Source organism: Strigops habroptila, chromosome 3 (genome assembly GCF_004027225.2).
Source record: "Strigops habroptila isolate Jane chromosome 3, bStrHab1.2.pri, whole genome shotgun sequence".
NCBI classification, from domain to species: Eukaryota; Metazoa; Chordata; class Aves; order Psittaciformes; family Psittacidae; genus Strigops; species Strigops habroptila.
In genome coordinates this window covers 41043163-41056112 of record NC_044279.2, presented here as the reverse complement: position 1 = coordinate 41056112, position 12950 = coordinate 41043163, and the positions used below count along the sequence as shown (strand labels likewise).

At 38.2% G+C, this 12950-nt stretch overlaps 1 protein-coding gene across 1 annotated transcript in view; it reads right to left on the bottom strand.

The window, feature by feature from the left end:
- NAV3 (neuron navigator 3) overlaps positions 1 to 12950 on the bottom strand; it is a 547425-nt gene that overhangs the window by 268091 nt on the left and 266384 nt on the right. The window lies entirely within an intron of this gene.

The window sequence follows — 12950 nt, the reverse complement described above, 5'->3', positions numbered from 1 at the left end:
TGAGAAGCATAAGCACTTACTTAAAAGGACAACTGTAAATTCCTTTGAGAGCCTATAGCAAGGAAGCCCTTTAAACTGTGTTACAAGGAAAAAAATATGCAGAAATGCCACACCATTAAACTCCTATGGGATTTTGTCACCCAGCATTATGGACAAAAATGCTCCTCTTTTTCTTTTTTTCTTTTTTTTCTGTTATATTTTCCAAAACAAAACACAGAGAGACCTGGATCCTATTCTGCCAGTAATATCCTACATAGTATTAACTATGACTTCCTTGAATAGTATGTGCTATTAACACTGTAGATTTAAGCCCAAGAGAAAATAAGAGCCTTCTGGACATTTAAGGTCTCAAATTAAGGATGGCAAGAGTTAGAAAAAGCATTGAAAATAAAACAAAGTAAATGAGAAACAGACTAAAAGGATCCTCTTAAATCACCCTTTGAAATCATTTTGCAGAATAAAAAAAACCTGTAATACACAGTATATCCTCTATCTTTCCTTTACAGAGATCAGACTGACACAGTAGTTAAAAATTCAACTCTCTACTGACTTATAAACTATCCCATTCTTCTTTGTAGTCTGTAGGAGTGAATGTGACCTGGTTTAGGAATCTCCTGAGTTTTGAAGTGTGTGTACAGAGGATCAGCTAACCCATTTCAGCATCCTCTCCTCTTTGGTTTTGCCACCATTAACAGCAGTTGCAACAGGCTTTATGCAAGACTGCACGGAGATAACTGCTCTGCATTTTAGACAAGTTCAGCCCACAGGATCCACCACTCTGCTCCAATGAATGGAATATTTTTGTTTGGTGTGACATTTCAGGTCTTTTGGAGAGCAAAGGGGAAGAAAGCTCCTTGTGCGGTCCACATTTGTTCTCCAGCATCATAAAGCACTGCGGCTACGTAAGGAATTCAGGTTTCTTAGGCACAACTGTTAACAGTTAATGCTTTAGAAAGTGCGCATATGCAAAGGCTGAAGTGGACCACAGGAAAAGAGGGATTTATCTCTTGCAAGGTTTGAGGAGATGAAAAATCCTCATGAGGACCATTAACCAATGATGAAGACAGAATAAACTAGAGTCATGAGATAGATACTTTCTTAAAAAGTACTTTGCCAAAAAAATGTAATTTAATCTTATTACTTCTCAGGGTTATAATTTTACAAAGTAATGCATTATGGTAATCTTGCTGTTCTTCTTTTGAATACGACTGATGAGATCATGATACCCACAGTCTCTTTTGCAACACATTTTCCCAGCACGGAAACCCTAAAAGTAATAAGTAAGCAAGCTTACCAGGAGAAAGTCGACTGTAATATATAACCAACAGTGTTTGGAAACAATGATGTGAAGCTGGTGTTACTCTTTCAAAATAATTACTAATTATACCAGGTCAGGGCCATCAACTTCAGAACCACATTTAGCTGGGATTTTTACAATGATAAAACTCAGAAGTGCTTCTGGTCTACCAAAAACACAAAAAAGAAACTGTAAGATTATTTGCAGGAATTGAGACGATAATGGGGGAAAATAGTAATAATACTCCAAAAGCAAGAATGTGGTTACAAGTTTGATTGCAAGCCTGGTCTTCCTTTTTTTGTTTTCTCTAATTCTAAACAAAAGATAAATAAACAAACATTTGCTATTTTTAGAAATCACTTAGCTACATTTTTTGCTTGGAAGGCTTTTGTGTACCTCATGGTGAATGTAGGGTTTAAGAAGGATATGAGGGGAAAGAATATTTAACAGATAGGCTTCAGTAGTGTTTTCCATGCAAACAGGAAAGCACAGGATAAAGCGTCTGTGGTCAATGTGAATGAACTGGCAGCAGACGCAGGTGCTGGTACTGGAGCTGGACAGGCAGAGGATGGCACTGCAGGCAGAAGGTGCCTGGGCTGACAAGCACTCTGTAAAGGGAGAAACAGGGCATAACTGTGGAGAAAGGGCAAAGTGGGAAGCTGCAAAGAAGGGTGCCTTGTTTGGCATCGTGCTGGCAATGTGAGTTTGGTGGGATTGACCTTGGCAACTCAGGACGGGAGGGAGCTAAGTGACCATCAAATAGGGCTGCCAGGGAGAATCAAAAGCAGGAATAAGGATGATTTAGATATATGTGAATAGTGTCCGAACAAAAAGAAGGCATATCTGTGAGAAACCAGGGGTGGAGAAGTTGCAAGCAGTGGCTATAACCTGGGATTACATGAATGAAAGAAACACCAAACTGCCTTGCAAGGGAGGGGGGGAAGTATTCTTGGCATGCTAGAGAAAGTAGTGAGCAAAAAGATATGGCTGACAGAAACAAGGGACGTATCTTCACTTGGTTACATGAAGCTGATAGAGACATGTCTAGAAAGGGATTGCAAAGAAACATGCAAAGTAGGTTTCTAATTTACCTGTTTAGACATTTCTCAGCTTATATATCCTCAAGCCAGGCAGATGAGGGCCATCATCTGGATTCAGGATGCAGGAGGATTAACACAGATCATGACTGAAGCCCTGACACAAGGGAAATGACAAAGTCATGCAGGAAAGCTTAGAGAGCTTAGAGGAAGCTGGAAGACAACTGGGCTGTGGAAAAAAACAGAGGACAATGCTTCAAGTGGGATGTTAGATAAAAAGTGGAAAGAGAGACCAAAAAGTGGGGAAACAGACCAAAGGTCAAAACACAGTTCTTCTTAGCAGTCTTGTCAAAAGTAATGGCAGTTCCACTGAAATGTTGAAGGCAGGACCATTTCTTTAGCTAATAAGGAATAAAAATGATGACAATCTGGCAATAAAGCATGACTTCTAAAGTGTCAAGCAATCAATGTTTTTATAGAAATCATGAATTAGATGAATGATCTGTACCTCAAAGTAAGACAGCATGTGTGCAGTCACAATCCCCACATCACAGAAAAAGCTGTAATATTTATTTCACATCACAACAGTAAACATACCTGAAATCTAAGCCATCTCATAAAAGAAGGTGTCTTTCAGTTATAGCATCAATGTGAATTTTTGTTCTCAAGGCTTAACAGGAGTAACCATTCACAGCACAACACCCCAGCATAAATTTCCTTTCCTTCATCGCATCTGATACCAGAATGGGTCCAATGAAGGCTGCTCCCCATGTGCACCCCCAGCCCTCAGATAAACTGCTCGCATGAACTGAACAGACAGCTGGTCGTGTCTCCCAGACCACAGGAAATATCAAGAGAGGGGACACCTGCCTCAAAAGTGGAGCCAAGAGATTTGTTTGCTCCTTTTGGTTTATGATCATTGACAAGGAAGCTGTTGCATGTGTCCAGGGTCAAACAGGAAATGTCAGGGGTCCAGAGACTGCAGAGGTCTGTTCTGAGTTGTTTCCCTATTTCATCCCACTGGTGTAACAGCTGTGTCTATAGCTTACATGAGCTGGGCCAACTTCTGCATGAGTTTGAATGTGCTGATACAATCACATGATTTTGTGTGCACTGATTTCAGGTTGAGCATAAAGTTTCCCTCAGCTGGGGACAGAGAACTCTTGAAAAATCAACCAACAGTACTAAAATACTGAAGGTATCTGAAACATTTTTTATGATTTATTTAATAAACCCAGGTAAACAAGGTGTAAACTTTTATAACTCTGTGTGCCTGTTCGGTGTAAACAGACTGTGTGTCTGTTTGGTGTAACAAAATATTTTCAGTGTGTCAGATAATGATGAGTCAAATTGTTCAGCTCGGACTCATGCTCACACCATAATTCTACTGACATTAATTTTGTTATTACGAAAGTTAGCTGAATCCATTAGTCTCAAGGTAAGACACGTAGTAAGTATTTAATCTTATCTGCAAGTATGAAATGCTACTGAGTAAGCTGCTATTGTTTTACTTAACAGTTTGGAATTCCCAAAGATATATAATCCAAAGCCCACTTACAGTCACAGAAAAAGGTGCATCCGGCTTCCTAAAGGAAATCCTTCTGCTTTGGCTGAATGTTTGGGGAAGCTTTTCAAAGAAGACAACTTTTAAATAACGATATTGTTTTATCCTCTGAACAATTTGGCCCTTCAAAAGCTCAGCCACGCATTTATGGTTGTGAATACATTAACTGATAGAAGTGACCAGATATTTATAACTTTTATTTATGCTGTACATCTGCAGCATCTTCCACCAGACGTTTTCAAACCTTTATGCATAATTTAGTAGTATATGTCCTTGTGAAGTATGAAAGATATATTAAAATATAGTCAAGTGGAACCATAAGGCTAAATGACCTTCCCAAGTCTATATGGGGCCACAGTACTCAAGTAGGGATTTTTTTGGTTTATACATCTATGTGGGTTAAAAATTTTAATTATTTCTGTTTGTTACACACTGTATTTAATCATGACTAATATTTAATCATTTGGCTTAAAGGAATCAAGATTAAATAATATAGGATTGGGAAATGTAAACAAAAATTTTGTAAGGCTAAGAAAGGACTAATAGCAACTGAACACACTATGTAAGTATTTATATACTGACCCACCGACTAGACCGTACAGCCACCTGGTAAAGCTTAATGAATGCATTAGCTTTCCTCTTTGGGAGGTGGAAGAGGAAAAGAGAAAAAAAAAAAAAGATAATCCATTTGTTCCTTTCTAAATAAATGAACCAAACAAATGCTGATGACTCTCAAAATGGCTGTTAACTGCTAATAAGGAAACTTCTCCAGAGTTTTCAATCTGCAAAAACTGATCTGAAAGCTTATACTCACCCTAAGAAACAAAGTTCCAGCTTTTCTTTCCTTTTTTCCCGTTTCCTCAGTTTCTCATTTACAAACCTTCTCCAAGGTGCAGCATGCCATACATGGCAGGCACACTGGCTTCTCCAGCATCCTTAATGGCCACTGGTAGGCACCTTCTCCCTCTTGCATTTCTGCTGCCTTCACCACCTGGCTGTCTGTCTCTGAAAGGATTTCTGGCTTTGTATCACCTTTGGTGAGCCATAGTAAGTTACTGATTTCAACTCCTGCTTGCCCTATATCTTTCTGTCTTAGGATACATTACAGGTACATGACTTCAGTGCTGCATTGCCAGAGGATCATTTCCCTCACTTCTCAGGGTGTTTAAGAGTGTTCCATCTCTCTCCAGAGTTACTGGAAAAATGTCTAAAGTAGACATGATTCAGTTATAACAGTGATAACATTACTTGCTGTGGAAGTGGTAAAGAACAGAATTCCTGGCCTGGTTTTTTTAATGGTATTAATTGAAGCAGCTATGTTCCATTTGAAACTTTGTCCAACATTTAAATTATCTTCCTCCTCTCCCCCAAATTCTCTCCAATCACTACTGCTCTCAACACAGGTCTTCCTAGAACAAAATTCTCCCAATGCACATACACCCTAAAATCCTTATGGTATATTTTATGATGCTAAGGAAACAGTTATAAGTCCTCATTAGATGAGAGGGAAGTTGGCAATATTTGTGGGTTAACCAAAGCTGTTCTGACTCAATACTAAGCGTGAACTGTTCAGAACATGCATCCAAAATTTCTTCAGAGAATAAACTTAGCATGAAATTTTCGAATGAACTGTAAAAAATAACCCATTAAATTAAAGAAATTGAGACTAAACAGGAATCTGCTGATTATCCACCACCAGGTAGCTGGCAGAGCGGCAAACCTATGCTTTCATCTGCTGGAAAGGGTAACTTTCCTGTTATGAGCACTGTGGATCTGATAGAGCATTTGAAAATCCTAGCTGTGCTGGCATTCACTTCAGGACCATAGTGAAAAACTGCTCCATAAGGTTCCCATTGGTCTATTAAGAAAAAAAAAAAAAAAAAGGCTTAGAAACATCTGCTACAGTCATGAGCAGACTCTTGGCCAAGTGCGGCAACAACAGTAACAGACTTTGAAGTCAATCAGCTTAGCTATCACCAGCAGATACCCCTGCAGTCAGTGGAAATTACTGCACAGAGAGTTTGGGAGATATGAAGAAAACTTGCTCTGCCAAAAGTGTATCCAGACAGCAGTGAAGAAAAGAACATTCTTTTAATAATCATGAAAATGGTTAGGAGTGAAAGGTTAGCAATAGGTGTTTCAAAAAAATAGAAAATTACAATAATACTTAAAGAATACTTCATGAAAACAAAGATGGATAGATTTTCAGGGACGAGCTTTGATATTTGACCTTAAACAAGTGTGAGCTGCACTGCAGCTGGAGGAGCACTTCTGACTCACAATCTACTGTCTGCTTCCTTCTTGCTCTGAGATCATATTCATTCAATGTTGGCTTGCATCGCCCACAATTTATAATACCTACTGTGCTAGCTATATCACCTCTACCCATCTGCTTCTCTGTACCTTCATCTAAGTCACCACTATCACATAATATTGCCTGTTCTTCCTCACTGCTGATCAGTATAGGTGAATAATCCAAGCTATGGTTTTAGTTTCCTGTTGGTCTTTGCAGATAGTCATCATAGCTAATTTTCTTATTAGGTAAGCCCTCCTACAGCACCCACATTATTTTCATTTTCTTCAACCACATAAATATTTCATATTTATCCTACATTTCCTGTGATTTGCACTAATTCAGGTGTTACTGACAGGCATTTTAATAGTGATTTCCTTTGGCAAACTTAACAATCTCAACATAAAGTATGGACAAACATTGTAGTTCTTGGTGAAGAATTACAAGATCACAATTACATCACCTTCCCTGCCACAAATCCCATTGGAAAATCTGGCATTTACCTCATCCTAATGCTGGACGGGTGTACTGGGGGAAGCATTATGCCCCATGGCAATGGTAGGTTTACAGTTGGACTCGCTGATCTTACAGGTCTTTTCCAACATAAATGATTCTACAATTCTGTATGTCCCATTTCCGTACACTTCCCTTGCACATATTCTACTGCCACTGGTCAGAAGCAGGATACTGAGTGATGGATCCCTGCTCTGGCTAATACTGCTATTATGGATCTCAAGTTATTAGGCAAAGGACATACAATGGAAAGTACCTTGAGGTCACACTAGGACTTCTGTATTGTTTTGATAAGTAAATGTGTTCTTTCTGTTCATGTGTTTGTGCGATTTGCCTGCTCTGATTGAGGACTTACGATAACACTGTTCAGAGTCCACATCTTTTAGCAGTGTTTCTTCAGTGGGGTTTATCACCACACTCATTGTGGCTTCCCGCCCTTGTCTTGTGCTTGGCCAGCTTGGAGCTCTGGCAGAGATAGTCACTCATCTCTACCTGCAAAATATTAGGCAGACAGGCCTTGTGTGTCAATGGATTAAAAACCTTGACCATGTACAATCTAGCTGTAAGTGGGTGCTCTTCTCTTTCAAATAAAAATTGGCCTAATGCACATACTAAAAATCTCAACCATCTGCCTATATCTCCTGTTGGCCATATGTGAACATTTCCTACAGTTAGCCTTGAAAGCTGGTGCCTTGCTCTATTCTGCTGTGATCAGAGAGTGCTCCAGGCCAACTGCTGAAATGGATTCTGTATGTCTCTAGACCAAACCTTCCAGTTTTCTGATCAATAGGTGTCAAGGATGAACTGCTGTTTCTCGTTACCAAATACCTCCCAACTCCATATACCTTGTGCCATCATAACAGAAATCTAATAGTACATTACAATAGCAGCTTTTTTCAGGTCAGTAAACTACACTTTCTCACTGCCACTCTGCCTATAGACACATGATTTTATCTTTCCTTGTGCATCTTTATGTATATATGAATACACGTGTTTAACATGTCTGATAGTCATTAATATCCTTTGAGCAATTCACCTGGGTTGCTTTATCTTCCACACACACAAAAAAAGAAACACTCAATAGCACACAGCTGTCAAAAATAACTTCAAATCCTGCAGATGTTAGATGCTTCCTTCCTGCTTCTCAGCATACTGGGGAGAAATATTACCTTACAGATGTTGGAAATGGCATGTTAGAAAAAAGAAGAGGCTATGGTTATTTATTATATTGGACTTACCTTCAAGTGCAAGAAAAGTGCTAGATGGGAGACAAACGACAAAACTCCTCTCCCAGCTTTCAACCATCAGTGGGGCTTTTAAAACTGACATATGTAACAAGCATATGGCAGCCATAAAAGCAACATCAGCATTCAGAAATTAAAAAATAAAATAGAAAGCCAAAATAATTTTGTTCCACCTACAATAACCCTAGGATGAGCTATAAAGCAAGCACAGTTTTATCAAAACCAGAAGGGGGACTAAACTGATTACTTAGCTGGAGCATCCAGCTAAAAATTAACATATACCGAGTTAACAGCCACTAGTGAAAATGTCAGCAGTAGCATGCACACCTTCAGTGGTGACAAAGGCAGAGACCATTATCTACAGAAAATGTCTTCATTACAAATTCATGTAGCATCATAGCCAACAGTTCAATAACTTTGCTGATAGACCTAGGAAGATTTTCAGCTGGTACAAAACCGCATAATTCCAGCTACTTCTGTCAGCCAAGTCTAAGACATACTAGTACAGTCTCTCTCTCTACATTTAGAAAAGGTATGATTAGATTCCGTACATTATTCCTTTTTATTCCTTTATTGTTTTCTTTTACTCTCTTTGAAAGTCTTATTTTTCATTCCATTCCCTTTCCTGCACCCAGCAAGAGGATCTTCTCCAGAATAAGAACAAGATGTGCAGGCAGGTTTCGGGTTTTTTTCCCCTTTTCAGACACCATTCTAGCACAGCATTACAATTTCTGCAGTACAAACCACTTGAACACACTGGGATCTGTAAACAGCAGAGTATTCAAAAATCCACTCTGACAACCTGTCAAAAGATTCTACTTAAATTTAGGAAAATTTCCAATATTCCACAATATGGGATATTAACTCTCTTTTCCACTTACTGTTTTCCTATGGTTCGCCGAGCCTTCTCACTGCCATTTACAGGTCTCTACACTTTACTTCCTCAAACTATAATCTAGCAACTTTTGCTTATATTGCCCTGCCTCCTTTTGGCCTCTTGACTCTTCCATATCTGAGCACTTTCATTCTGCCTTACACGATAAAGCTGAAGCAGTCCTATACCTAATGCCATGGGATGCTACTGCAAGGAATAGGACTCTATGGTTGCTTCAGTTTATAAGCTAAAGAAGGGAGGGTGGGGAAGAAGGAGAGATACAGCGTGCACCCTGCTATCTGACCAGGAAAAGGTTTCTTTCTGTGATTAGAGTTCCAGGCTAGTTACATTCTGGCCAAATGGATTTTCCCACCCTTACAGAACTGAACTCTGTTCCTCATTATATGGGTGTAAATCTGCAGCAAAAACTTTGAACTTCCAATGAGTAATTCTAGATTTATGCCAGAGTAATTGAGAGCAGAATGTAGCCTCTTGGTTGCTCATAAATATTACACTGTTTAAGATTTCTATCCTCCAACACACTTAGGAACATTCCAGTTCTTTACCCTAACTCTCTTTTTTCCTTCAGGCTGTTCTACAAGTTGACACCATAAATATTTGGAATTTTCAACACAAATCATATTTGGAAATATTTTACTTCCAAATTAAGGGAAATGTAACTACTGAGAACGTATATATCAAGAGAAGCTTTTTCCCCCGAGAAAATCTGTAAGAACAATACAGAAGAAGCATTTTTCAGCACTGACACAGGCAGCATGCAAGACCGCCCAGCTTTTTTTTAAGCCTGCAGAACTGGTATTTTATTAATTTCTAGACCGCTATGAGTTCAATTAGCAGACAGACAGCTCAAAAAGTTCTCTAAATCTGTATTTTTAAAACTGTTACACAACTAGATTGTAATCATTCAATTCATTACAAATAAAAATAATTTCACTAAAGGGAACTTTATGCTTTGCGTAAACTTTATCCCTGGTATAAGTTTACTTAATTCCAGTGAATTTTCCTCGAGCAGGAAAGAATTTATTGTTTATATTATATGCTAAAAATTTGTTAGATTTAACAAAATATGAATCCTTCTTATGTTATAACTTCTGTTTAAACATTATCCCAGTAGGTTTTTGTTTGAAACAATTTTGCTGATAAAGCCACCTTTTGCTGTCTGCAGAAGCCAGCAGGGTCACAGAGATCTGCGTGCTTGTGACTTCAACCGATGCTGTTTGTCCACACAACACCAAAGTATCTGAGGCTCAGAAATTTTGACATTGTCCAACTGTAACTAGAGAATTGCTTTTCTTTGATGTGGGATTTCAAGAATCCCACACTTTCCCCCTATTTCATGAAAGAGAGTTGGTTTCAGTTAAAACAAAAACATTCAACAGGAGACTTCCCAACAGGAAACGGAGTTAAAGTGAGTCAAAGCTTAGCATCATACATACCTTTTGGATCATACCCTCAGCTGGGTGTGAATATCCTCAGTTATTTCAGACTTCAGCTTAGGCCACCTCAAGTTCTCACTAATTATATCTGGATTTACATAGTACAAATGAAAGCAAAATCTTACAGACAAACTATTCCTTAACAAGCCTTCAAGCTAAGCTGTTGAAAGGCTAGAATTTTAAAGATCTCTTAGTGATCAATTCTCACTGATTTCAATGAAAGGGAGAGGAAAAATCCATCCCTAATCGCAGTGGTCTCAGGGAATCCAAGAACCAAGCCCAATTTCCACAAATATCTTTATACAGTCCGAAATCTTGCCATAGATTTCAATGGCCACATGTGCTCAGTAGTTCTCACTCAAGGACTCTGAGGCTTGGATTATATTATTCATTTATGTAAATCAGTTCAAAGAAAACATAGAAACTGGTGGACATGGTAGAAACTTTAAGGCCATTATGAGATTTGCTTAAATTGGCAGGTCAAACTATTCGCGATCACTTCTATAAACTCTTTGAAACAAATCTGGCTTAAGTAGAAGCTCTTCTGAACTGATTAAAAAAATTATCAAGGCTGGTTTTAAAAATTTATTTATTCAAATTCTCTTATTTCACTGGGAGCCAAGTTGAAGTCAAAACTCATCCGTGAATGGAAAAAGATCATTTGAATGGCAGTGGGTTATGTAAAGGCTGAGACTTTTTGCCCAGAACTAAATCTGTGATTATTATATTCGAAGTGCTAGTCTGAAAAGTCAGAAAAGGATTTAGAACCTGAAAACATAAGACGATTTTTAAATTATTTTGAATCCATGTGAACATGTTGATTTTCTCCTTTCCAGAATGTCGCTGAGAGCAGCCATTAGCTTTTGCCATGACACCCACTATATGAGCAAAACTTCTATTCCTAAATCTCTTCCATCTTCCAACTCACATGCCCCAGAGTTTTCACTCTAAAAGCAGGGCTCCCAGAGCTTTTCTGAAGCCTGTTATAAACCTTCTAATAGCTATTGATTTTATACAGATTAGACTGTTCTATAACAGCAATGGAAAGCAGTAACAAACCTCTATGCTCCTTTTTTATGTGTTTCTATAGTAAACAAGAGTCACAGCCACAGACCGGGACCCAAAGAGCTATATAGAGAACAAAAAAGAGTCTCTCCTCCCCTAGTGAATTGCAATGGCGAGAGATGTCATCTGGATTTTGTGGGTGATATCTCACCATCACCTAATATACCAGTCTGTTACAAGAGACCTGAACTGTGAAACAGGACAAGACCGATAAGCCACCACAGCTATGACGCAAAGAAAATTACTGCAAGTAGTTATGATCTTTCAGCCAGTAGAATGCAGATGGAGCAGAGTAGATACTCAGAAAAAGTATCTACTTGTAGGAAAAGCAAGATCATAGATTATCTGTCCATCCATCCGTCCATCCATCCATTTCAAAAATGTGATGAGACCCTAGCCATTCATTATTTTCATGATAATTTTATCCATATACCTACATATCAAACAGCAAACAGTACTACTGTATCCTTATGCTTAATGTAAGGGGCATTTATGAGTCATGACTTGGATTCTACAGTAGTTTCATCATTACCCATGCTACTGTCATTCAGCTGATCAATGTAGGAAAAAATCCAGATTATTATGCATAGCCCATGACTGCATTTCAGTTAAAAATCCTATGACATAAGATGCCTTCTAATCCTTCTAAAGCCCTTAATTATATAGATTTGAAAATGTACCCTATAACTGTTATGGGCCCAGATTGGAATTAATACTTGGTTTTCTTTCCCCTTTTAAAAAATTCCTTACTTGCCATCATTCTTTTACTTTAAAGATTCTATACTAAATCCAGGACTGAAAGTCACTACGTATTTTTTTCTGCTTGCAGCACAACCTGTTTTGAAACAATGTGTTGAGTGTTTGTTAGCTGTATGCATAAATTACTGTACTTACTTAATTTTTAATTTTCTTTCTCATAGTAAGTCAAAGATGATGAGGTATAGATTAAAATACACAAGTTCAATTAAAGTGAAATAAGTTAAGGCATACAAGTAACCGTAGTGTAATATAGTTCCTATGGGTTTGATCCTGCCGCTCTGATACATACTCATTTCTCATTGCCATCAGAAGGAGTTCAATCATCAGATGCAGACTGTAAAGACATACCCATTTCAAGCCATTAGGCAAGCTGAAGCTGGTGGGAGTTGAGCAGCTATAGACAGTAGCTGGCTCTGAGGTTTTTGCTAATTTGTTCACCATCCTTTGAAGCACAAAAGCAGGAAAGGAAACCACATGAAATATTTCCAAGAATGTTTTGAAACAATTAAAAACCGCTACTGTAATATATATATATGTTAGTTGATTCTCTAAGACAGACAGAAAAATTGCCATAGAAGGAACAAACTTTCCACTTGCAAGTATAACAGCAGAGTACGTTTGGTTGTTATCCACTGGGCAATACAATAAATATTGAGCACTTAATAAATAACTGTTAAAGCATAGGCTTTTATATTTCAGGCAATGTTGATTTCATTGGGAATTTAATTTAGATATTTCTCTGACTTTGAAGCCATCCAACCATCCAATTCCACTTTTAAATCTGGAGTGGGACTTGACAGATTTCTAAAAATATGAGGAGAAAGATGGCAACAAAAGAAATAAAAAC